A 24,730-nucleotide genomic window follows, 5' to 3' on the forward strand; every position below is an offset into this window, starting at 1 on the left:
CAACATATATCATGAACAGAAAAATTTATCATAATATAATCAGAAAAGGAAGAGGGAATCACCTGTTCCTTTTTATCTGATTTTCTTTGTGTGCTAGAAATAGTATACAGATAATTGCATATCCACTGAGAAAAAAGGGTAAAAATCACCAAATAATAAAATACATATCAGGCACAAAAGAATCTAGTCTAATGGTGAAATAGTCAAACTGTTGTTGCAAGTAATTCGGTGGTTCAAAACATACATGGAATGCAAAGCTGTTTCCAAGGCAACAACATGCCAAGTTTTATATTGCTTTCTCTAATAATTAACTAAATCACTTATATTTAGGTGGCACCTTCCATATACTTATGAAAATTGCTACACTGGTGTGATTATAATGCTTATCAGGATACTGATTTTAAAAAAAACACCTGGCTGCTACAGACTTATTGGAAACAAAAACTGTTAGTGCATTCAGATGTTATATTGCATTTTTATACTAGATTATGAGAGTAGAATAAGAACAAGAGTAGAAAAACTGAAATACTTTTCAGCAGCAATGGCTCTGATATTCACACAGTATTTATGAATATTGAGATATTACTGATGTAATGATAATGTCTGTACCACACAATGCAATGTCTGTACCATGAAGGAGAACAAAGATTAGTCATCGTTATCCATAACTTCTTTCCTGTTAATTGCCCCTTACCCCATACTGAGCCACGGCCTTAAGACAAGTACCACATAGAGATATCATTTGTAGGCTAATTCCAGTCTTTTGGTAATGGCTGCCATATTGCTATATTGAGCAGGACTATGAAGCTGAGTCACAACTGTTAAAAGGAGTCCCAGGACCAAAAAGTGAAACCTGCCAAGGGTAGATATCAACTATGGCAGTACAAATGCAAGTTATGTGCCATACCTATAAAAATACCAATCCCTTCGGCCTCTAAACCCTCTTAAATCAGCAAGTTCAAACATATATACCCATGCACACTACATTCCCTAACCTCTATTTGGAAAAAGTGGTATGGCATAATGGTTAGAAATTTGGCCTTGCACTCCCTGGCCAGCTATTTCTAGCTAAGCTGTGAGTGAGTGTTTTTAGGTAAGCTATTAATACTTAATTTTTTCTGATCTTGTTTTTTTTTTTTTTTATCATAAATGAGAACAAGAGTATCCACTAAAAAGGCTGTGTGAGGTCTCAGTAATATACAATCATATGGTCAGTGCTCAGTGAAGGTTGCTGCTGCCACTGCTATTACTATTCTTATGCTGAGTTTTTCTGTGAGGCCTGTTTTCTTGTAGCATCCTCTCCCCCTAGAAAACTCCATAAACAAAGCTGGATATAGCCTACCAAAGCTAAGCAAACAGTAACAGTTCAGCAAATAAACACGCAGTATATAGTGGGCACTGTTGAATGCTAGAGATACAAAGGTAAATATGACAGGGCCATTTCTAAGTTCTAACAGGGCCACTTCTAATAGGTTGTTGTTGGACAACCTATTTTAGAGGATAACCAATGGTAATATGAAAAATATCTATACTATAATCAAAAGTAGTAACCAATTTTCCATAATGAATGGGGATGATGAAAGCAAGTGGACAGAAAAAAAGGAACAGAGAGTTCCATCTTGCAGATGGAAAGGGGAATATACACTTTGTAAGAATTCTCCCTGGAACAAAGTGAGAGGACTTTATGGCTGCCTTTGATATCCTTCAAGTACTGAATGGAACTCCCATTTGGTTCAATCATGTTCATGACTAAGTTCCCCATATATCCAGAAAAAAAAAAAAAGCAAACATAAAAGGTTTTCTCTCTTGGTCACAAGGCACCAGATTTCATGGTTATGAAAGGCAGACTCTGGTTTTTAATACCTAGAAAAACAAACATTTTCCCTTGATTATCTCCTAGGGCTTTCCTTTATCAGTAACAAAATAAATTAAAGAATATTAGACCATAACGTCTTTAAGAGTAGGCACTTTTCAGTATTTGTGCACAGTATGATTACACAGTAGTAACATGAACTCAAAATGGATCAATGACCTAAATATAACACTTAAGAGCATAAAACTGTAAGAAGAAAACATGGGCTAAATCTTCATGACACTGGGTTTATCAATGGATTCTTAGGCATGACACTAAAAGCATGAACAATAAAAGAAAAAAAAATAGATAATTGGAATTCACCAAAATTAAAAACTTCTGTGCATTTAAAGATAGCATCAAAGTAGCAAAAAGATAACCTACAGAGTGGGAGAAAATATTTGTGAGTCATATATCTGGTAAGAGTCTAGTATGCAGAATACATAAAAAACTGTTACAACTTAACAAGACAAATAATCCAATTAAAACATGGCAATGCACTTTAATAGACATTTCTCCAAAGATGATAGACAAATGGCCAACAAACACCTGAAAAAATGCTCAATATTATTAGTCATTAAGAAAATGCAAATAAAAACCAAATGAGATACCACTACATACCAACTTGGATGGCTATTATAAAAAAAAATGGAAAAGTATTGGTGAGGATGTGGAAAAATTGGAGCAGTTGTATATTGCTGGTGCAAAAGTAAAATGGTACAACTGGCTACTATGAAAAATAGTTTGGCAGTTCCTAAACAGGTAAACATAGAATTACCGTATGACCAAGCAGTTTAATTCCTAGGTAGACAACAAAAAGAACTAAAATCAGGTTCTCAAACAAATATATATACACACACGTTCATAGCAGCAGTATTCACTATAGTAAAAAGGTGGGAAAAAGCCAAGTGTCCATCAACAGATGGACAAACAAAATGTAGTATATACATACAAGGGAATACTATTCAGTCATAAAAAGAAATGAAGTACTGATACATGCTACAACATGAATGAACCATGAAAACATTATGCTAAGTGAATGAAGCCAACACAAAAGGTCACATACTGTATGATTCCATTTATACGAAATATCCAGAATATGGAAATCCATAGAAATAAAAAGTAGACTATGGTGATCAGCAGCTGCAGGAGGGATAATGAGGAATAACTGCTTAATGAGTACAGGCTTTCCTTTCAGGGTAATGAACCAAAAAAATCTGTTTCTATTGGAAGCAGACAGAGGTAGTTTCTGTACAAGATTGTGAACATACTCAATGCCATTGAACTGTTCATTTTAAAATAGTTAATTTTTACATTATGTGAATCTCATTAAAAAAAACAAAACAGAATTATAACAGAATTATAGGTTGAATTGTGTCCTCCAAAAAGATATGGTGAAGTTCTAATCTCCAGAACCTGTGAATGTGACCTTATTTGGGAATAGGGTCTTTTGCAGATATAATCAAGATAAAATGGGGGGGGGGGGCTTAATCCAATACAACTGGTGTCCTTAGAAGAAGAGACACAGATACACACACAGGAGAGTGCCACATGATGACAGAGGCAGATTGGAGTGACATGTTTACAAGCCAAGGAACGCCAAGGATTGTCTGCAACATCCAAAGCTAAGAGGAAGACAATGAACAGATTCTTCCCTGAAGCCTTCAGAGAAAGGATGGCCCTAATGAAATCTCTGATTTCAGACTTCTAGCCAGAACTATGAGAGAATAAATTACTGTTGTTTTACACCGCCCAGTTTGTGGTACTTCACAGCAGCCCTAGGAAACTAAAACATCATGGAGAAAACAAGGTAGGTAGCAGACTTAGATAAGGAAATAAGTATGAGAAGTATGTGAATGAAACAACTAGACTGTGAGGAGAGCTTAGGCATGAAATCCAGAGCACCTCTAGGGGAAGAACTAGAGGGGATTATTCTAACCTTGTAACTTAAGACAGCAACAAGATTTCCTGAAAGAAAAAGAATTACAGATATTCATTTATTCATTTAATAGGCAATTAAAAAATATTATGGATAGGTTTTTGAAAAAATAACCTTTGCTAATTATGAGGTTTTATTAGACAAGGTTTTCTCAAAATGGTGATAAGTTCACAATTTGACAGTATAGCAAAGCTAGGTCACATGTGACCAAGGAAACCCGAGTGATGAAAACTAATTGCTACAAGCGTGCAGGTCAGGGAGTTTCTGCAGGCCAAAGTGGTCTGAAATGGCATTATGGAGTTTGGGCACTTAAGATTTGGCAGACTTTTAAAAGGAATGAATCCCCACAAGAACAGTGCCCAGTTTATAGAGGAAATACAATTAATATTTGTTGAGCAATACTGAATGAGTCAGGAAAGAAAATTCCATAAATGTAGTTTTTACATTAGGGATTACTGATATCTGGCTGGAAAAGTAGGTTGGAATCAAATTATATAAACAGTCTGGGCTATCTTTGAAATATGCGACATCAAGAACAGGACTGAGCCTTGGGAAGTGGTGAGGTTGGATCATCACTTTATTGTTCTTCTAACTTCTAATCTAGTAAATGATAGTGGATTTACTGAAGACTGTCATAACATATGAGTCACACAGCTTTATCACCTCAATAAAGAAAGTTTACTTCCACAGATGTCTCACAGAGTTATAAAATAAGTGGATGATGATGTTCACATCTTTGTTTTACAATAGGGAATTGCAAATCCAAGAAGCCATTAATCTAACTTGTAAAATACATACAATCTCAAGTGTCTTAATTGAAAAAGGAGCCTGGTTCTGTTAAGAAAACCAAGAATATTACTTCAAGTAGACCTATGACGTTAATGAGTTTAAGATAGAATACCTTATTTTCAACTAATGATTAGTCTCTGAAATGGAAGAAAGATTTTGATTAGAAATTTGTTACTGATTTTTTCTCTTCTTTGAAGGTGCTATAAACAAAATTTGAATATAGGTGCTGGAAACAAAAATAGAAAATAAGTTAGAGCATGACCTAGGATAATATCCCATAGGACAGAGATGGGGAAGATATGAATACATGGAAGGAGAAACAGGTTTTGGTGGAATAGATAAAAATGAACCAAAGACGGTGGGATATTATATTAATCATGAAGAACAATAGAAAGGGATGACAATTTGAGAAGGTACATGCAGCAATCCCTTTATTTTCATAGAATGAAGATGACATTGGGTCTAAAAAGTCAGATATCCACACTGCCTCCTCCTCCTTCTAAGACACACACCCTTCTTGGTCTGACCCATTCCTAACTTGGTGAGGAAGTGGGTATGTGTATTGGCTTCCTACAAGAATCGCTAGATACAGTATACACACGACTACCCTAAGTCCTAAGCTGAGTAAAGAAGTTAAATAGTAATGCTCCTGAGACCTGGATCTGAATATAAATGCAGGTCCCCAGAGTGGTACTGTGTGTTTTTTCATGATCTGTGTATGTATCTGCTGCTGGCTCAGTTCCTCCTACAGGCAAAGAAACAAGGAAAATGTTAGTGAACTACAGGAGAAGCAATACAGATGGAGCCAGAAATGTAGTATGTTTTACCACGAGGTTCATGACTCTTTTCTCACAGTAGAAAATATCCTGAGTTTTATGGCTAAAAGGTCCCCAAACCTTCCCAAAGTGAAGCTCAGGGCTCCAGAGACAGTTACCAAGAGAGCAGCATCCCTTTGTGTCTATAGAGTGCTATAACTTTGTTCCAGAACACTTCTATGTGTATGAGGTGAGTGATTCTCACACAACTTTATATATTTATTTTAAAGACCATAAAACTAAGGTCAGCAAGGCTATGTAACCTGACAAGGATACAACTATAATCATTTTGGTAGAACCACATGGGAGTCTTCCAATTCCAGTCCAGTGCTTACTGTTAACCACACTGCTTCCTCAGACTGATACTCTATGTTCCGTTATGTAATTTATTTGAAACTGCCTATAAAATTTATTCTTATTTGCTCATTCAATGGGTTCAAACAATGTACAAACAGAGAAAGACAATGTATACACAGTCGGGATTTTAAATGGTACTAATTTTCTTATACATTTCATTCCATCATTCGTTCAACAAATATTTATTGAGGCTCAGCTATGTTCTAGGCACGATTAGGTGCTGGGAATACAAAATCAAATAAATATAACTGTTACTCTCAAAGTGTACCATAGTGGTTCTCCAGAAATACATTTTGTCCAAAGTAAAAAATGCCTGAAGTCAAAATCAAATTTATGGCTGGCCAAAATGCTGAGATCAAAACAAATTAAAAAGAATCTGTACTGCCTTACAGTAATAAGATATTAAGATCTAAAAAAAAAGTATGCTCAGATGCTGCCTTCCAAATAAATGTTTAGACAACTATGTAAATTGCTACAAAATACTTGGCCAAAAAGATCTGGGAGTAGACCCCAAACAATTACTATTTGCAAAGAAAGGTAATTACTTAGACATGAAATAGAAGAGAGAAAAACATTTTAGAGGCATTAAAAACTGCTCTCACAGTGACTCCCAGCCTCAATGAACACATGCACCAAGATCAGCCTCAACAATTTCCCTACTTGGTTTCAAACACATATTCTGTCCAAAGAGTTGAAAACTAACTTTGTTTCTATGATTGGTAAAGAGACCCTTAAAAAAAAACCCAAACTAAAAGTTAACTCCTTAAAATATAACAAAATCTAGGAATCATAAATATGACAAACTTAATTTACTGGAATACAACCTTACTCTCAAAATCATTGTCTTTCTTACAATCTCCTAAAATCCCAAAGGCTTATAAAGACTTCTACTAACAAGTCAAAACAAATGCTAGGCAACTTTTGCGTTGGACCTTGAAAAGATATTATTACTCTCTCGGCACCATGAGTGTTTCTGAATAGGTAGTAGAGTGTTTTTGGCACCACTAGCGAAGGTGATATGAACATGCCAGAAATATCAGAGTATGCTTTCAGGAGGATGAAATATACCAGCATAATTTCATGAGGATTTAATTTAACCTGCCTGGATGTCTGTGGAGCTGCCAATGTTTTTATGAGATTGGGTGATATGGGAAATAAGTGCTCCTTCAGGCTTAGAGGAAGCACCTTGAATTTCAAAAAATCAGGGATGAAATCCTCCTGCTACTCACTAGCTGTCTGACCTTAGAAAGGTTTCTTCTTCGGTTTACTTCCTTCATCTATTAAAAAGGAGCAAAAATATAATCTGCCCTTGGGATTTTGCAGGCTTTTATATGAGGATCATAAAAATGAGATGACAATGTATTGTTGTGTAGACATATGTAATTATCATTATTTGACCTTTATCTTGATGATCTTCCATGACACCCTAGTTGATGGGCGGCTAACTGGACTTTAGAGAGGTTTATTCACTCATACCTCAATCTGACTGAGCATCCCAGAAGGGATGAGGTTATCATAAACAGCCACCTGTACTTCCACTTAAGGAGTCAGCTCTGAGGCTAGCAGCTCAGATGGGGAAGAGGAGGCAAGGGATGGAATACACATCTGGCTTTCCCGGTAATTTGTTCTCTGATTACATTATTTGTATGGTGCAGTGCTGTTCAGGATTGTTGCATATAGGTTTTCCTTGCAAAGTGGTCAATTTTGAGAACTGCCCAAAAATGTGAGTAGAAACTAAAATTGGTCCTTTCAGCTGTATTACTCAGGTACAAGGCTGCATCTTTCAGAAAAAGGTACTTTTCCCCTAATTATGTCTAGAAGGGGCAGTCTTTTTCTTATTTGCACAAAGATGTCCTAAAGGCTATTTAAGGTTTTGGTCAAATATAGGAGACTTTCAGCCATCATCTAAGCCTCTCCATTAGGGAGAGGGAAGAGGAAATGCATATTCAAATAAGGTATTTGGAAAATATTTTTAACAATTAATGAGGTTATTAAACAGTTTGAGAAAGGAGGATAATGGAGGCTGAGCAAAGAGGTAGATAGAACTGTGGTCTTTCTTAGATATTAGAACATATTAGCAAGCTATAATGATTAAAACAGATGTGATGCTACTGAATGAAAAGCAGATCAGTGGAACAGCAGAAAAAATTCAGAGACAGATCCAAACATAAATAAGATATTAGAATATAGTAAAAGTAGCATATTATATAAACAGGCAAAAGATAGATTATTCAATAAAGAATAACTGAGAGGGAATTATGATAACTGGGAAGCCACTTGCTTTATACATATATGGGGGTATATATATGTATGGATTTGTACCTCATGCAATTAAATCAAAATAAACTCCAGATGAATCATATACTTACATTTTCAAAACAAAAGCATACTTTCACTGGAGAAAAATGTGAAAAAATTTCTTGGGATGGAGAATGTCTTCCTTAGTCTGATACAAAAGTCATATAAGAAAAGATTGATGAATTCAATTATATGAAAAATAAAAATGTCTACATAGCAAAAATTACCATAAGGCAAAGTAATTTCAGAAATGAGAAAAATATTCATTAAAGGCTATTCACTAAACATTAGGATAGTTTCTACAAATCAGTAAGAAAAAGACTAATAACCCAGGAAAAAGGACAAAAGATAAAAGTAAGTTCATGGAAATATAAATGACTCTTAAGCATATAAGAACATGCCAACCTCACTAATAGTAAACAATAGAAAATAAAAGTACATCCCACTACTTCTATTCAACACTGTATTGGAGGTCTTAGCTAGTGTAAAAAGGTAAGAAAAACAAAACACCTAAAATTTGAAAAGAAAGAGTAAATGTATTTCTATTCACAAATAACCTGATTGCATATGTAGGAAACATTACGAACAATTATCAGCACTAAAAAATGAATTTATCAAGGTTTTGAGACATGGGGGTGAGATACAAAAATCAACTGTACTTCTAGTAGCAAACAATTAGAAAATGGAATTTAAAAAATAATTTCACTTACAATAACATCAGAAAAACATAAAACACCTAGAAATAAATTTAACAAAAGACCTGCAAGATGCCCATGCTAAACTTTATAAAACAATGTTGAAAGTAAAGACTTTAAAAAAAAAAGTTAAACCATGTTCATGTCCAGAAACATACAAAAAAGGTTGATGAACTGCTCTAGATTAAAGGAATCTAAAGAAATATGACAACATAAGGGGGGATCCTGGTTTGGCTCTTGGACTAGGGGGGAAAAAATCCAGAAAGAACATTAAAGAGACAATTGACAAAATTTGAATGTGAATATGAACTGTGTATTATATACTATTAGTATTATATAGTACTATATTACTGTATAGTATTATATAGTATTGTATTATATAGTATTATATAGTATATTGTATTACTGTATAGTATTATATAGTAATATATAGTAATATATATTATATAGTATTATATATATTACTATATTATATATGATATAGTAGTATATTACTATATTATATATAGTATTATATTACTGTTAAATGTTCTGATTTTAATCATTATACAGTAGTTATGTAGTAAGATGCCTAAAAGGTCAAATAATCAGTATTAATAATGAACATCCATGTAAGTTGGATTTCTATCAGTTAACAGGGTCATCTTTCTGCTTCTGGAAACTGTAAAAAAGCAGCACATGCCATCCAGCCATCTGCTGTTATCCAGCATTTGTTGCAGGGCAGATGACAATTACATATAGGCTCACATTGGGATACAAAATAGCCATCCAACCAATTATTCCTTCTCAAACAGAAAGGTGCAAAATCAAATAGCTCAGGAGTTAGTATAAGCTTTAGTTTTACTTTTTCCCCCTCCAAACCCAAAACAACAGAGTAAGGATGGATGAAATGATACATTGGGATTCCTACACCCCTCCCCTGCCCACATTTTAAAGACAGGGAAGTAGGTGAGAGAATAGATCAAGGGTTGGCAAACTAGGACCTATCGGACACATTAGGCCTGCAGTGTGTCTCTGTACAGCCTGTGTGGGAAGAATCATTTTTACATTTTTAAAAGGTAATATATAGAAAGGAGCCATGTCAGGCCTGAGACTGTTATCCTTAGAAAGGCGTATTTGCAGGTTGGCCCTTGACTGATGTCTGAAAATTAGATTTCAGAGGAATTCCCACCATTCCCTAAAACTGATTAAGAGTAGCTCATTTGCATTATTATACAAATAAAGTGGGTTATGCTGAACACTTCTTCCCTCTGGGAGTTGGAATTTTGGTATGTGCTAGATAGAGTATGCCTATGTGACCAGCTCCCAATAAAAACCTTGGACACTGAGTCTCTAATGAGCTTCCCTGGCAGACATTTCAGACGTGTTGTCAGAATTCGGTTCTGGAGGAATTAAACACACGTCCTGTGTGACTCCACTGTGAGAAGACCCTTGCGAGTTTTTGCTTGATTTCCTCCATTTTGTCCCATGCACCTTTTCCTTTTGTTGATTCTGCTTTGGAAGTTGCTATGGGTGAGACAGTGAGTGAGTAGTGAATGAATGTGAAGATCTAGGACATTATTTTATGCTACTGTAGACTTTATAAAATAAACACTGTATACTTAGGCTACATTGAATTTAGGGAAAAAATAGTTCTTTTCATTCATAAATTAACTTTAGCTTCCTATAACTTTCTTTATAAACTTTTTTTAACTTCTTGACTTTTCTATTTAACACTTAGCTTAAAACACATTGTACACCTGTACAAAAATATTTGTCTCTTTATATCCTCATTCTATTAGCTATTTTTGAAATTTTTAATTTTTCTACTTTTAAAACTTTGTTCAAAATCATATTTGCTGTACTTTTATATGACTGGCAGCGCAGAAGGTTTGCTTACACCAGCATCACCACAAACACGTGAGTAATACACTGCATGATGACATCAACAGGCAACAGGAACTTTCCCACTCCATCATATAATCTTATGGGACCACAGCTGTATAGGTGGTCTCTCAGGTCTCTCATTGATTGAAACGTTGTTATGCAGTGCATGACTGTATTTTAAACACTCAGAAAGTAAGCAGAACACATACACACTCATGCACCCAACCACCCACCTTCATCAAATTCTAAAATATGTCACACTTGTTTCATATTTTTTTCTTTCTAAGTAAGGCATTATAGATACAGTTGTGGCCCCCACCTCCATATATCTTACTCTTATCCAATCCTTCTTCTTCACAAGTAAATAATATCCTGAATCTGTTATCAGTCTTGGACATGTTTTTATGCCCTTCATTTTACACATGTATCCATATAAACTATGATGTCGCTTTGCGTGTTTTCAAACTACATAAACAATATCGTATTTTATGTATGGTACTTTACTATGCTTTTTTCACTTGTGTTGATACACACACACACACACACATATGTGCATATATATATATGTGTGTGTGTGTATATGTATATAGCTTTAGTTCATTCTTTCTCACCACTGTATGGTATTTTATTGTATAAGTCTATTGCATTTTCCTCTTTTTCTGTTGAACATTAAAGAGTTGTTTCTAGTTTTTCACTATTATGAACAATGCTAAAATGAACATTCTTATAATTCAATCCTTATACCTCCTTTAAATTATACACCTAGGAGTAGAATGCTGAGTAGAAGACCACACCCATCCTCACTTTTAACTTCATATTGCCAAATACTTTTCAAGGTTGTTATATAATTTTAAACTCTTACTAGTAGTGAATCAGAGTTCCTGTTGTTCTTCTTTGCCACAATTATTACTGTCAAGTCTTTTGTTTTTGTATCTGATAAATGTGAGAGTATGTATCATTTCAATCTGTAACTTATCTGATTATTGAAAGTGAGCATCTTTTTGTATGTTTACTGCCATTTTTTGGCTTTTTATTCTGTAACTTGCTGGTTCATATTCTCTATCCATTTTTCTACTGGATTAGCTCACTGATCTATAGATGTATTTTGGACAGCAATCTTTGTCAGTTATATGCATTGCAAATCTTTTCCCTGTCTTTTAATTTTGTTAATGGCGTCTTCTGTGGTATAGAACTTTAAAACTTTAATGTATTAAAATTTATCAATCTTTTATCAGTTGCATTTTTTGTGACTTATTCAAAAAAATCCTTCAGTATTCCCAATATCATACTACTATTAGCATTCTCCTATATTTCCATATAAAAGTTTAAGTTTTATTTTTTCCAGTTAGGTTTTTAATCTACCTAAAATAAATATGTGTGGATACATGTTTTGAGGTAGGATGAATAATTATTATTATATAATCAATTGTCCCAGCAGCATTTATTAACTAATCCATTCTTTCCTCTTTGATGTATAAAACATTTCAAGTTTCTAGAAGTTTCCAGAAGTTTCTATGTATAGACCCATTTCTGGTTTCTAATCTGTTCCACTGGTCTGTTTGTCTAAGTCTAAGCCAACATCTCAGTTTTATTTATTGTAGTTTTCTAATAAGTCTTGCTATCTATCTGGTAGACCAATCATTTTATCTTAGTCTTCTTAAAACTATCTTAGTTATTCTTGGCCTTTTACTCTTTCATTTGAATTTTAGGATCATCTTCTCTGGTTCCACAAACAATTATGCTGTGATTTTGGTTGGAATTGCATTGAATTCATAGATGAAATTTGAGTTACTGTCAAATAGTTTAAAACAAATAAAATGGAAAGATATAGGAAAAAGTCTGGCAGGAAACACACTAAAAAGCAAGTTATTTTTCCTCTATAAGTTTGTTTAAAAAATAATTACATAATTATGAGTATCATAAGCAATTATTTAAAAAATTTGTAAAAATTTATATACTTGATTCTAACCTGTAAGGCCACAGTAGCCTGGATTTCCATATAACAATGTGCTACACAAATAGAAAATTTTAGTTCTACAGCTAGAAAAAACAATCAATAAAAATAAAATAGTGAAGAATGCTGACTTTAAATAGCTTTAGCCATTCTGGGTTGCTCTTGTTCACTACAGATATCAGAGCTAAAATCACTGGAAGTAGTCCCTCAATTTCTACTGTTTACACACTCCCAGCCCTCAGAATAAACCTCTCTTTTTGTGTCCAATCTGCATTTTGATTATTGAGTCAATAACATCTTATCAGAGATCAGTTTTGGTATAGGTTTTTCCTAACTGGGAATCACTTTCTTGAGTCTTCTCTTTCTCCAGACAGTAAGCAGATGACTTTCTACTGCCCCCTTCTGGTTTGTGGCCACTGTTCGCTTAGCAATATAGGTATATGAATGACAGCTTTGATTAGTTGTCTTTGAGGGTCAGGAAGCTTCCCCAAAAATGTGATATCCTTTCTATCTGGATGTTGAACTACTAGTGCTCATAAGCATCTATTTCTCCCCATTCCTGAGCCCTGAAGACCTGTACCTTGATGACTTTGAGGTGGGAGGGGTGAAGATGGTTGGGAAATAATGGTTTTAGAAACCTAAACTGGAATTCAAAATACATTTTCCTTAAAGTGAGAAGTATGGAGAAAAAGTAGTCCTTCGTCTTTAAGATGTTACAATCTAGTCAACATTAAAGTTAAAATTTATTGAGCACTGACCTTCTTTGTTCCAAGACTGCTCTAAGACCATTACAAGGTATTAACGTCTTGGAGTCTCATAACTACCCTAAGGTACAGGCACTATTTTAACACTCATTTTATGAGCAAGGAAACAGGGACAGACACTATAAGTAACAAAATCATACAGCTAACAGATGGCATATCTAAGATTCAAATCCAGGCACTGTGGCTCCAGAGTCCATACTCTTACTATACCCTACTGTTGTTCTAGTAAGAAAAAGAAACATATATTTTTGATTAGTCAAAAGACAAAACAAACTAAGCAAGCACCCCTGAATAGCTACAACGAAAATTTATAGATGGATCAGAGAGATCACATTCTAATGGTGAAAATCAGCATAAATGTATGGATGTAGCAGAATTTGGGACAGGCCTTAAAACACAGGTTGTAGTCTATCAGAAGGAGACCAGGAGAGAGAAGAGCAGAGCCGAAGATAAGAAAGTTGAGGGCACATTCAGAGAACAGCAGTCCATTTTGGCTGGAGTCTGAAAGCACTGTGTAAGTAAGTGTGCCACACATGTTAAGTGCTATTACCTGCCACCAACTCAGCAAATGGAAGACTGTAATAATCTGTTTGTATGACATGCACAAAGTTCTCATTTTAATAAATAATTTCAGTGTTATTCTTATCAAAACTCTGCCAGGGCTTTTACAAATGAAGGCTATCAACTGATCTGAGTTTCACCTCTTAGTAGTGTCTATCACTGAGCTATGTTAGCAGCCAGTGCATAATAAATATACAATGTTCATGTACTATAATGGCCTGGAGGTGGAAGACCTGGTTTTAAGTCCCAGCCCTGCCTATTACTAGGTAATAATAATGATATCATCATTACTATGAAATGGTGATATCATTCTTAAAATCAGCATTGCTATTAAAAAGAACATAATAGATCTCAAAATACAAAATCTGCCAGGTCAAAACAAACATAACTGAAAATCTACCATGAAAATAAAAGTAATCAGGTTGGGCCTGGTGGCTCAAACCTGTAATCCTGGCACTTTGGGAGGCCAAGGTGGGAGAATCACTTGAGTTCAGGAGTTCGAGACCAGCCTGAGCAAGACCAAGACCCCATCTCTAATAAAAAAATAGAAAAATTGGCTGGGCATCATGGCGCATGCCTGTAGTCCCAGCTACTCGGGAGGATTGCTTGAGCCCAGGAGTTTGAGGTTGCTGTGAGATAGGCTGAGTGAGACTATGTCTCAAAAAAGAAAAAGAGAAGAAAAGTGGCCAAGACCACTAAAGAGAATGCACATCAAATACTTCTAGCTCCTCAGTTGTCCTCTTGCCCAGACACAAGGCATCTGGAAATACTCAGGAATTTATTTGTCTTTGGCCTCAATCATCATGATGCAATCCACTGAAACTTCTGTTCCCATAAATCTCTCCTTAAAGCTTCTGTTTATCTACTCAGCTCTGCCTTAAATATTGTACCAGTTCCTGAAAAGATTTCTTAATTATCTTCAAATTGTCTTACACGTAAAACACTACTGAAGTGGGGTTTATATAATAAATATAAGACTATATTTTAGTTATACCTTTCTCTCTACCCTAAAGCGGTAATTCCTGGTACCCTGATTATGACTTCGCAATTACAAAAATTACTAGTAGAAGGATTTTTCAATCAAAGGACTTCATATTGTAGAAAAAAGAACTTGGGTTAGATATTATTATGTGAAATTTTAGGATTTTTTAAAGGTTTAATCCACAAAGGATTCTGTAGCTATTAGAAAAGATTTACTTTAGCCATCTCTTTTTAAATCCCCATGTATATTCAAGGCATCAAAAACATGTGCTTTGTGGGCCTTTCAGGAAAATGTCAAATACAAATGACACAAAAATTAATTCCCTGGAAAAAAGGAGTGAATACTCAACTTCTCAAACCATGAAATTTACTAAAGCTATTTACAAATAAGACAGTAAATAAAGTCCAACACCTGAATCAAGAAGAGATTAAGAGATCTCCTACCCTTTCTGTGGGTAATGTTACATCCATTAGTTTTTCTTTTGATATTGATGGTTAAGGTAGCTGCAACTTCAATTCCACTGTTAAGTGAATAAAACTCTGAGGAAGAAACTAAACAAAAACCAGAACCTCATGCTTTCAAAGTCTGAGACTTCTGGTGATAAAATCTAGCTTCTCTTATCAGTGGGACTGAGAAACACAGAATTTTAGATATGGAAAGTGGCCTGGGGGACATCCAAGATCATTTGCTCATTTAGGACACTGATGTCCAGAGAGTTCACTAACTGGTTCAAAGTTACAGATCAAAGTGGGCACTAAACTGGTCCTAAAATCCAGATCACCTCTTTCCTCCCATCCTGACTCCTTCAGAGTCTTCTCAGCACTTTCCACCCTCCCCCACCAAGATAATGCATCTTTATCCTTGAGTCTCTTTATATGTTAGGTTTTCTCTGGGTTTAATTAATTCTGTGTCACTTTGTTATAAGGTATTTAAGTATTCATTGAATCTTATCTTCTGGTTTATTATCGAGACTACTTTAGGAAAAAGAACTGGCACAAAGAGATACACTGGTCTAGCTGATGAGCCTCTGAACTTCAATGAAGTCAGGTCTTCCTCCACAGCTGGAGCTTAGACTTGTCACATGGCTCTAAGGAAATCACTTAGTCTATCCAGGCTTCAATTTCCCAGATCCTAAAAGTTGGCAGGACTTCAGAGGTCACCTAGTCTAAAATTTCCAGCTGGTGCCAAGACACCAGGAAAATCTAATGGGTATGTTTTGGGAGTTGTCCTTTCTCCAAAGGTCTGTGGGGGTTTCTCTCACACAGTCCAAATATGGTCTGTAGGCAAAGATATGATGCAGCAAACTTAGAAACATGTATGTGTATAAGGAAAAGGCAGAAGAAAAACTCACCCTCTGGCTGCCTTTGAAATCTGCTTCCAATTCAATACTTCTATCCATGTATAAGACATTTTCCCATTAACTGAGGTTCAATTTTCAGTTCATTTTTGACTCTCCTTCTTCTCCTTTTTTCTGTCTTTACAGTCAACCTATCATTAATCCTGTTGATTGATTTTTCCCCTCTTTTTCTCTTCGTTTCCACTGTCAACTACCATAAAACAGGCCTTTTGTCATTATATACATAGACAATTTCCTTTCCAACATTTATCTTTTAATCAAAAATTTGTTTCATTATTTATGTTCCTGAAATACTTTTATTATGATATATACTTTTTAAGAATCTACTGATAACTACCTTAAGGATCTTTTAAAAATATTTTTTGAATAAGTAATATATATCCATGATGCAAAATGCAAAAGGTACAAGAGAGAATTCAGTGAAAAATCACAAGGTTGCTGCTCCAAAAGAAACTGTTACCAGTTTTTATGGTAGCATCCTATGTACATACATACAGACACACATTTTACATATATACACATGAATCAAAGCACATGTATACATATCATATACACACAAACCAGTGGTTATATAACACACAAGTTTCTACACTTGTTTTTTTCACTTAAATACATTTAATAATTTATTCCACATGAAATACAAATAAAAATAAAGCTCACTCATTTCTTTCAATCACTGCATAGTACTCTACTGTATGGCTATAAAATAATGTAACCAGGCCTCTACTGATGGACATAATCTTTTACTTTTTGTAATGGATATTTTTTGCATGTATGCAATGTATCAGGAGATTAAATTCCTAGAGGCGAAATCATTGGGTCAGAGGGTATGTGCGTTTGTAATTTTGATGGATGTTGCCAAAGTTCTCTCTATAGAAGTTGTACCAATTTATGTATCTACTAGCAATGTGTGATAATGTCAGATTTAAAAATATTCCTTCTCTCTTGCCAGCATTCTACCCCTCTATAATTTGCCTACCTTATTTCTCACTACTCCCTAACAGCCCTCATCTCTCTGATTAGGGCAGTCTCCATAAAGCCAGTCTCACCCCATCCTTCTAAGTCTACCTCTACTGCTTGTTCTATCTTGAACACTTGCCCGTTTCCTTTACTCATCCAATCTCCAAGGCCATCTCAAGTTCTACTTCTTTTATAAATGTTTATTGATAATGACATCAATCCTTCTTCCTGCTCAAAGCATGTTTTCTCTAAAATTTATATTTTGTTACATAGTCAATTGACCTATTTATTATATCCTGGGTTTGTGTTGATTTTGAATTGTTTAACATATCTAATTATCCCCAACAAATTTATAAGCTTTTTGATTTTAGGGATTATATTATATCCTTCCTTTGAATATACCAGTTTTAGTGAATTAAAAAATACTCTTGGTTGTGCACAGCAGCACATGACCAAATAATCCCAGCACTTTGGGAGGCCAATGCAGGATGATCACTTGAAGCCAGGAGTTCAAGACCAGCCTGAACAACATAGTGACACTTTGTCTCTACAAAAAATAGAAAAATTATAATAGCGGTGTGTGGTGGCACACACCTATAATCCCAGATACTTGGGTTGCTGAGGCAAGAAGATCGTTTGAGCCCAGGAGTTTGAGGTTGCAGTGAACTATAATAACACCACCACATTGCAGCTTGGGCAACAGAGCGAGAGCCTACCTCAAGAAAAAAAAAATACTGTCAAATCTTCTATTGGCTTTAGAATTTCCCTTATAAACAGAGCTGAGAATCATTTGTCTTATAGACATGAAATCTGACCTCATGTACTTCCATCTCAAATTCTGTCAAGGCAGTTTTAATTTGCCTTCAATGGAAAAAGAATGACTACTGGCTTTTACAAAATCAATCTTGCCCTTTATGTTCCTTATAATCATCCCCTTTTTCCTTGTAGTTTCTAAATATATACTAGACATTCAATACATATTTCTTACATTGATATTGTTCCTGATTTCTCTACACTAATAATACATATGAGTGTGTATATAAATAAGCATATACATATATATAGACACACATACAATAACACAAGGGATTCTAAAGTTGATATAGAATGGAAAGGGCCTAAACTAGTCAAAACAACCTTGAAAAAGAACATGCACAAGTTGTAAGACTTATATAATTTTAAGATATACTTAAAAACTACAGTCATCAAGATAGCATAGTATTGGCATCAAGATAGCCAACAGAACAGAGATCAATGGAACAAAAATAGTCCAGAAATAGACTCACACACAAATAAATAATTGATTATAGACAAAAAACGCAAAGGACATTTCAAAATAGACTTTCAACAGTAGTGCTGACACAATTAGGTATTCTTACGTTAAAAAATAACTTTGATTCTTACCTCATACAATATACAAAAATAATTCAAAAGACTAGTGGGAAGAGAAGTAGAGTCTGAAGCAGTGGAGACTGAGAGTTTTATCTCTTACCACAAAGTTCCTATGGATCTTGTCAAGGCATAAACTATGCCCCTGACACCTCCAATATAGATCCATTAACAAGAATCAACTATCTCCCATGCCTGTGGTCAGGATCAGCAAATAAGAACTAAATAAAACACTTAACAATATTAAAGTATGGAAGTGTTACTAAAAAATTGCTCTAAGTCATTTATCTCCCCTTGGGTTCTTACTTTTTTCTTAATAATGTTCAAGTATAATGAGAACTGGCAATGTGCTAACAGAAAAATCTAAGATTACCTTTTATTGCTGTGCAACACAATCTCAATGCCCTCAAGTGAAAGTTACTACCGTGTAAATTCATGTATGCTGTTCCCTCCTGATAAACTTCCTTTCTCCTTATAGGCAGAAATGCATTCTTACAACATAGTCCGGGGTGGTGCTCTTGCGTTCCAAGGAACCATAGGGGGTTTTTTGCTTCATGAAAAATGAAGCTATTTTGGTCCTTCCTTTTTAGGCTGGCTGCCAACCCAGAACCTGGAGACATGCAGGCTGCCATCTGCCTGGCCCCAGCTGTTCCTGACCTGCCATCCATCTCCAACCAGGGATGCCTGGTATCTGCCAGGTCAGCTTAGCAACTGATGAAAGATGCTTGAGGCCCAGGTACAACATGGATAAATGTGTTGGTGGCACACAGCCTGCCACGCAACTTTAACTTCCTCTCATTACCTGGTGGCATGCCATTCTCCATGACAACAGAGAGAACTGAGAAAACAGACCTTCCATGGAAGGTCTCTGCAACAATCTTTTCTTATTGTATGACAGTTAATTCACAATTTCCCATATTTTTCCTAAAAACCAAAACGCTGCTTTAAAAAATGACATATTCTTGATATAGAGAGCATATTTATATATGTTGGAAATTTCTATTGCTTATTCTTCAGGAATGACTGTTATATTGCAGATTAAATTATCAGTTCTGATTACTGACACTGTGATAGTAAAAGGAGCAAGTTTAATTTCATGCATCTCTAAACCACTATGATTCAAAATGATTCAAAAGCCTAAATAAGCCTTTAAAAACGCAATTTGCAAACATCCTCAGTGAAGAGGAGAACACCAAGTGGAAAGAAGGAATTTTTATGTCTTGAGGTTGCATTCCATTAATGCAGTAATCAAATATGAATACAGGAGTTGTTAAAGCTTGTTACAGCCATGAAAATAATAGCTTTTACTGATGGCACAATTTTACCAATAACATGCAGTTTATCTCCCAAAAATGGAGACACAGAGCCTGCCTCAAGGCTTACTTGTCTGCATCTGGGTAGTGTACACAGCCTTAGAGTGGGGGGTGGTCAAGTTCAGAACCACAGACTAGGTGGTTTCCTAGGTGGCCCAGGAAAGATGCTCTTCACAAAATGGTAAAGAAAAAAATTCCCATTATATAAAACGCTACATATAAGCTCACCATAAAATAACACTCATCCCAGGCAGAGAGATCCCAAAAGAGGATCTCTTGTAGAGAAAAAGCTGAGATTCTGGTTCTTAAAAAACATTAAGAATAACCAACAGGCTAAAGAAATATAAGAGATTTTCTTTTATCTTGTAATTCTAATTTCCTCTTGGTGCATACTCTAGTTTCTCTGGCATCTCTTCTGCCTTAGTTTTCTTTAAAGAAATTGTAGCCCCATCTAGGATCCTTAATGAAAAAATCCTGCACTGGGAAAACACTGCCCCACCACTCACACTTCTGGTTTCCCTTCCCTGCTCAGGACAGGCAGTGGCTTATACTCACACAATCTCTATGTTGCGTATACTCACTCAGTCTCTATGTCTTAGTCTCTGCATTAATAAAATGAAGAAGCAAATCTAATTCATAGGAATACTATAAATTTATAGTAAAGCAAAGGTAAGAAGACCTTTTTCTTTCAAATGTCAATGAGAGGGCATGTGGGTAGGAAGTAGAAATTAATCCTCTGCCCAGAAAAATATTTTGCTTAACTGTTTTTAAAATTAACATGGGATATTAAAAACTCTCTTAAGCAAAAATAAAAAATAAATGCAGTCAATTTCTTATGCCCACCAATCAGATTACAACGGAATAGCCTTTTCCAGTCAGCTAATATCTCTAATCATTCTCTTCCCCGTATCACAGAACTTCTCTGCTGCTACTGCAGGGAAATAGTGTGGCTTCTCACCTCAATCAAGCAGTAGGTGACGGTAATATCTAAACAAAGCAGAAATGTTCCTGCCCAGCCCCATCCCAGCACTGGTCTCCTAGGACAGAGCATCTCTGGGCATGTCTGATTTCTTTCACTTCCCTCCACACCTTCTTTCTGTTCCTGCAGAGAAACATGGGAGACTGGCTGTATCTAAGTTTTCATTTGGAAGACAGAACACCAGCAACCATATGCTTGTCTTACTCTGTAAGGTCTAAACTAAACTAAGAAAAGAAAGTATTCTTTATAAGAAGAGAAAACAAAGACCTAGAATACTTCAAAAAGCCAGGGGACAGACTTAGGAATAAGCCTAAGTGAAAGAACCTATCTTATAAACAAGATCTTACAGTAGGGTTATTAACAATTTTTTGTGTCTTAAACTCTCTGGCAGTCTGATAAAGGCATCTCAGAATTTTCAGCATTGACTTCTCACAACAGAAACTAATTATATTGAAATATAATTATCAAGATATTAAGAAATCCTTAAGATATGATAATATATGTGCTGCTTTATTAATGTATGAAATAGCACTAGCTAGCAGGTTTAATTACTAATATAATTTCTAAGCAGTGATAAGCATGATTTTTTTAAGATATGTACAATAAATGTAATGTGTTATGAAAAATCAAAGATTTTGATTGGTAAGAAAGACACAGATGCTGTTAATATTATAGTCATCTGTTGCCTACATTTATAATTGAAGGAAATACTAAATATTACTGAGAGGTTGTGAAAATAGACATATAATTTTCTTCTTATTCAAGTTTGCAGATGTCTCTGAATTTTACCTGCAGACCTCAATAAAGCAGTAGCTGAAGGCACAGTTTCTCTGGCAGAAACAAAAGCAGAAGCAAATGGCCTGTGGCAGCATGGCCTGTCCTCTCCCTCCCAACTTATTCTTCCTCTAACCCGTGCCTCTGAGGCCTTTGTGGGAAACCAGATCCAGGGCTTCTCAAAAGACAGCTAGAAAACCAGTCATAAAAAGGTTGCTCATTTAGCCTGCTAAGAGTATCCATGTAAGAGCACACTCATGCCTATTTTCCCAATCTCCTGGCCTAAACTACACATATTGTATGAAGTGCCCAGCTCAAGTCCTTCTTATTTCATTTTACTGTATTTATAATTTTATTATCTTATTTTAGTTAAGCTTTCTTTATTTGTTATAGCCTACAGCCCCCCAAGGATGCCTTGTTTTCTTGTTTCTTAGCATTCACATTTTATTTTACTTTGTTTTAACCTTTTTACTGTTTTATTCACCTTCACTCTTGGCTTATTTGCTATTTGCACTTTAGATGTGTAGAGTATTATTAAGTGGGTCCTTTTTTTTTTTTTTGGTCAACTTATATTGTTTCTGGTATTAACTGTTAATCCTCTTCAGTTAACATTTGGCTTAGACCCTTCATTTCCCTTTCCTTGGTGTTTTCATTTTTCATTTACAAACAGCAGGGTAAAAGAGAATAACCTACAGCTCACATAGGAGTGTTTGGATATTTGTTCCCTCTCCTGCTGTCTGAATAGCAGCCTTCCCATCTCTCTTTAAAAGATTCCTGGTGCCCTTTAATGGTGAAGACCACAAACATTTAAACCTGTGTACTTTAGGAGACTCAGAGGTTCATATTCTCTCTTGGAATGATAGGATGATAAGCTGGCAGATGCCAACAACACCCTGAACTGCTGGAACTTGGAACTGCTTCCTTGTGCACCTGATGCAGTGGCAGAAGTTCAGCCAGCTCTCCACTGATCATTCAAGGTTTCCAAACTTCCTTGGCTCTAGTAGCTACATAATCAGTGTGGCAATTTAATCACCAGAAGAGGGGAAGATGTGGCATGTGTGGCAGGCAAGAGTTGAACCAATGCAAAAGTCCTGCCATGGGCTTTACTGTCAAAGACAAAACCTCTGGGGGAATGAGAAATCCTAAAGTCAGGCCTGAAAGAAGCTGTGAGTTGTCTAGAATTCAGAAGTTCCTTCAACATTTCCTCACCCTAGCCCTGTGATTCTAAGTTTACTCTAAGATGTCTAAAGTCATGCCAAGTGGGGATGTTTGGCATCAACCACAACCATTAAAGACCTAACCAGTGGAAATACCACAGAGCGGTAGGCCCCTGGTGTCTTCAGGATTAATATCCCTAATTTCAAGTATATGAGAGAAACCCCAAGAGTTCATAACTTATAACTTTTAATTTTGCTGATTCATAAGTATGTTTTGTATACTTTCTAAGGCTGAAAAGCAGGAGTGAGACACTTATTTACATGCAGCATTGTAGAGTTCTACCTAGTCTCACATATACACAATAATATACATATATACTATATATACACACAATAATTTCACACAACAATCTCATGAAGCCATAAGGACATTTATCTATTTAAAAAAATAAGCTGAGAAAAAGAAAGCCAATTTTCTCAGTAATGGAAGGAAGGAGAAAGAATAAACTAGAAAAGTGAAAAATCATAGCTAGAACATTAATTTTTATTAAAGCAAAGAATGGGATATCAAATCAAATAGTGGCTCAGATTCATGATGGCCAAGAGTCCTCTATATCACCTATATGCAAACAGGACATGGCAATTTTTTGAAACTTTCAGTTATAATCCAGGCCACACAAATCTGAACATCACATGGAAGGTCTTGGAGCCAGGACTTCAATTTTTCAGTTTTACTTTAATGTATGAGTTCAGGGACAATGTCCAACTTAATTCATCACTATAAGCCCAGCACCTTGGACAGGGCTTGGGCACATAACAGATTACTAAGTAAATATTTACTGAATCACTGAAATCAATTATATGCTAGAGAAGTACTTGTACATTGGGACATATTTCTTCTAAGACTATGGCACTGTGTCTCATAAGATGAAAGTCTATGAAATAGTTTTTTTCTATTTAGAAGTTATAACTATTTTCTGCATTTTGCTATATATACAAAGCAAAAGAATAAGAACAGGCCAGAAGCCACAAATACCCTTCACCATGGACAAAAAATTACTACCAGAGCAGCCCTATAGTCTCAAAGAGTCACTAAAGGCAGGTAGGACTAGCTCTCATCAAGGGATCCATTTATGTTTATCTCAATGAAGTATATAAGAAGGCACTTGCAATTATGATTTCAGGACCTAGAATTTAAACTTGGGACACTATAAAAGGCAATTTTAAAGAAAATGTTTTTTAAGGTGTGGAATCTAGCCTACTTGAGGTTTATATTTAAATAGAAAACACCAAAAAGGTGGTAGCATCTACCCAATTCAGAAATAAGGAAGCCTCATTACTACTTAGCAAAATCAACTAAAAGAAAATTGAGTACATTTTCACTATAGGAAGCTTTTAAAAATGTACCTAGATGGAAATAACTAAAAATTCTCTTGATCAAAACAAAGCAAATTCAAATGGAAAACTCTAATACAATGCTTACTGGAAACATTTTCAATTTCAACTGGAGTCTATTTTTAGAACTCAGGAATTGGAACAAATCATAAATCAGATTTTTAAAACAGGAGTCACCATAAAAATATAATTGTAAGGTACCATTCTAACAGATATTTGATAGGTGAAAAATCAACTAAAAGGATTAATCATAATTTATCTGATTAGTCCTTTAACATGCATTAGGTTATGGCAGTATTTTGCTACTATAGTTATCTATAACTATAGTTATCTATCTATGTTGTACTCAACATACTTCTTTGTACAATGAGTGAGTTTTGTGAGTCGTTCACAATGGAATTGTTCCCAGCTGAAAGAATAAAGTAAATGTAGTAATGTAAAAACATTTTAAAACAGTGTTAACTGAAAATAGATGTATAATAGTTCATATAGTGTATATTTCCATTTGTATGAGAGAAAAGATATATATATATG

General features: G+C 35.2%; 1 protein-coding gene across 1 annotated transcript in view; it reads right to left on the bottom strand.

Moving 5' to 3' along the window:
- Nucleotides 1-24,730, bottom strand: part of MRPS27 (mitochondrial ribosomal protein S27) — an 86,870-nt gene that overhangs the window by 40,291 nt on the left and 21,849 nt on the right. The window lies entirely within an intron of this gene.

The sequence above is a fragment of the Microcebus murinus genome, chromosome 11 (genome assembly GCF_040939455.1).
Source record: "Microcebus murinus isolate Inina chromosome 11, M.murinus_Inina_mat1.0, whole genome shotgun sequence".
In the NCBI taxonomy this organism is placed as follows: Eukaryota; Metazoa; Chordata; class Mammalia; order Primates; family Cheirogaleidae; genus Microcebus; species Microcebus murinus.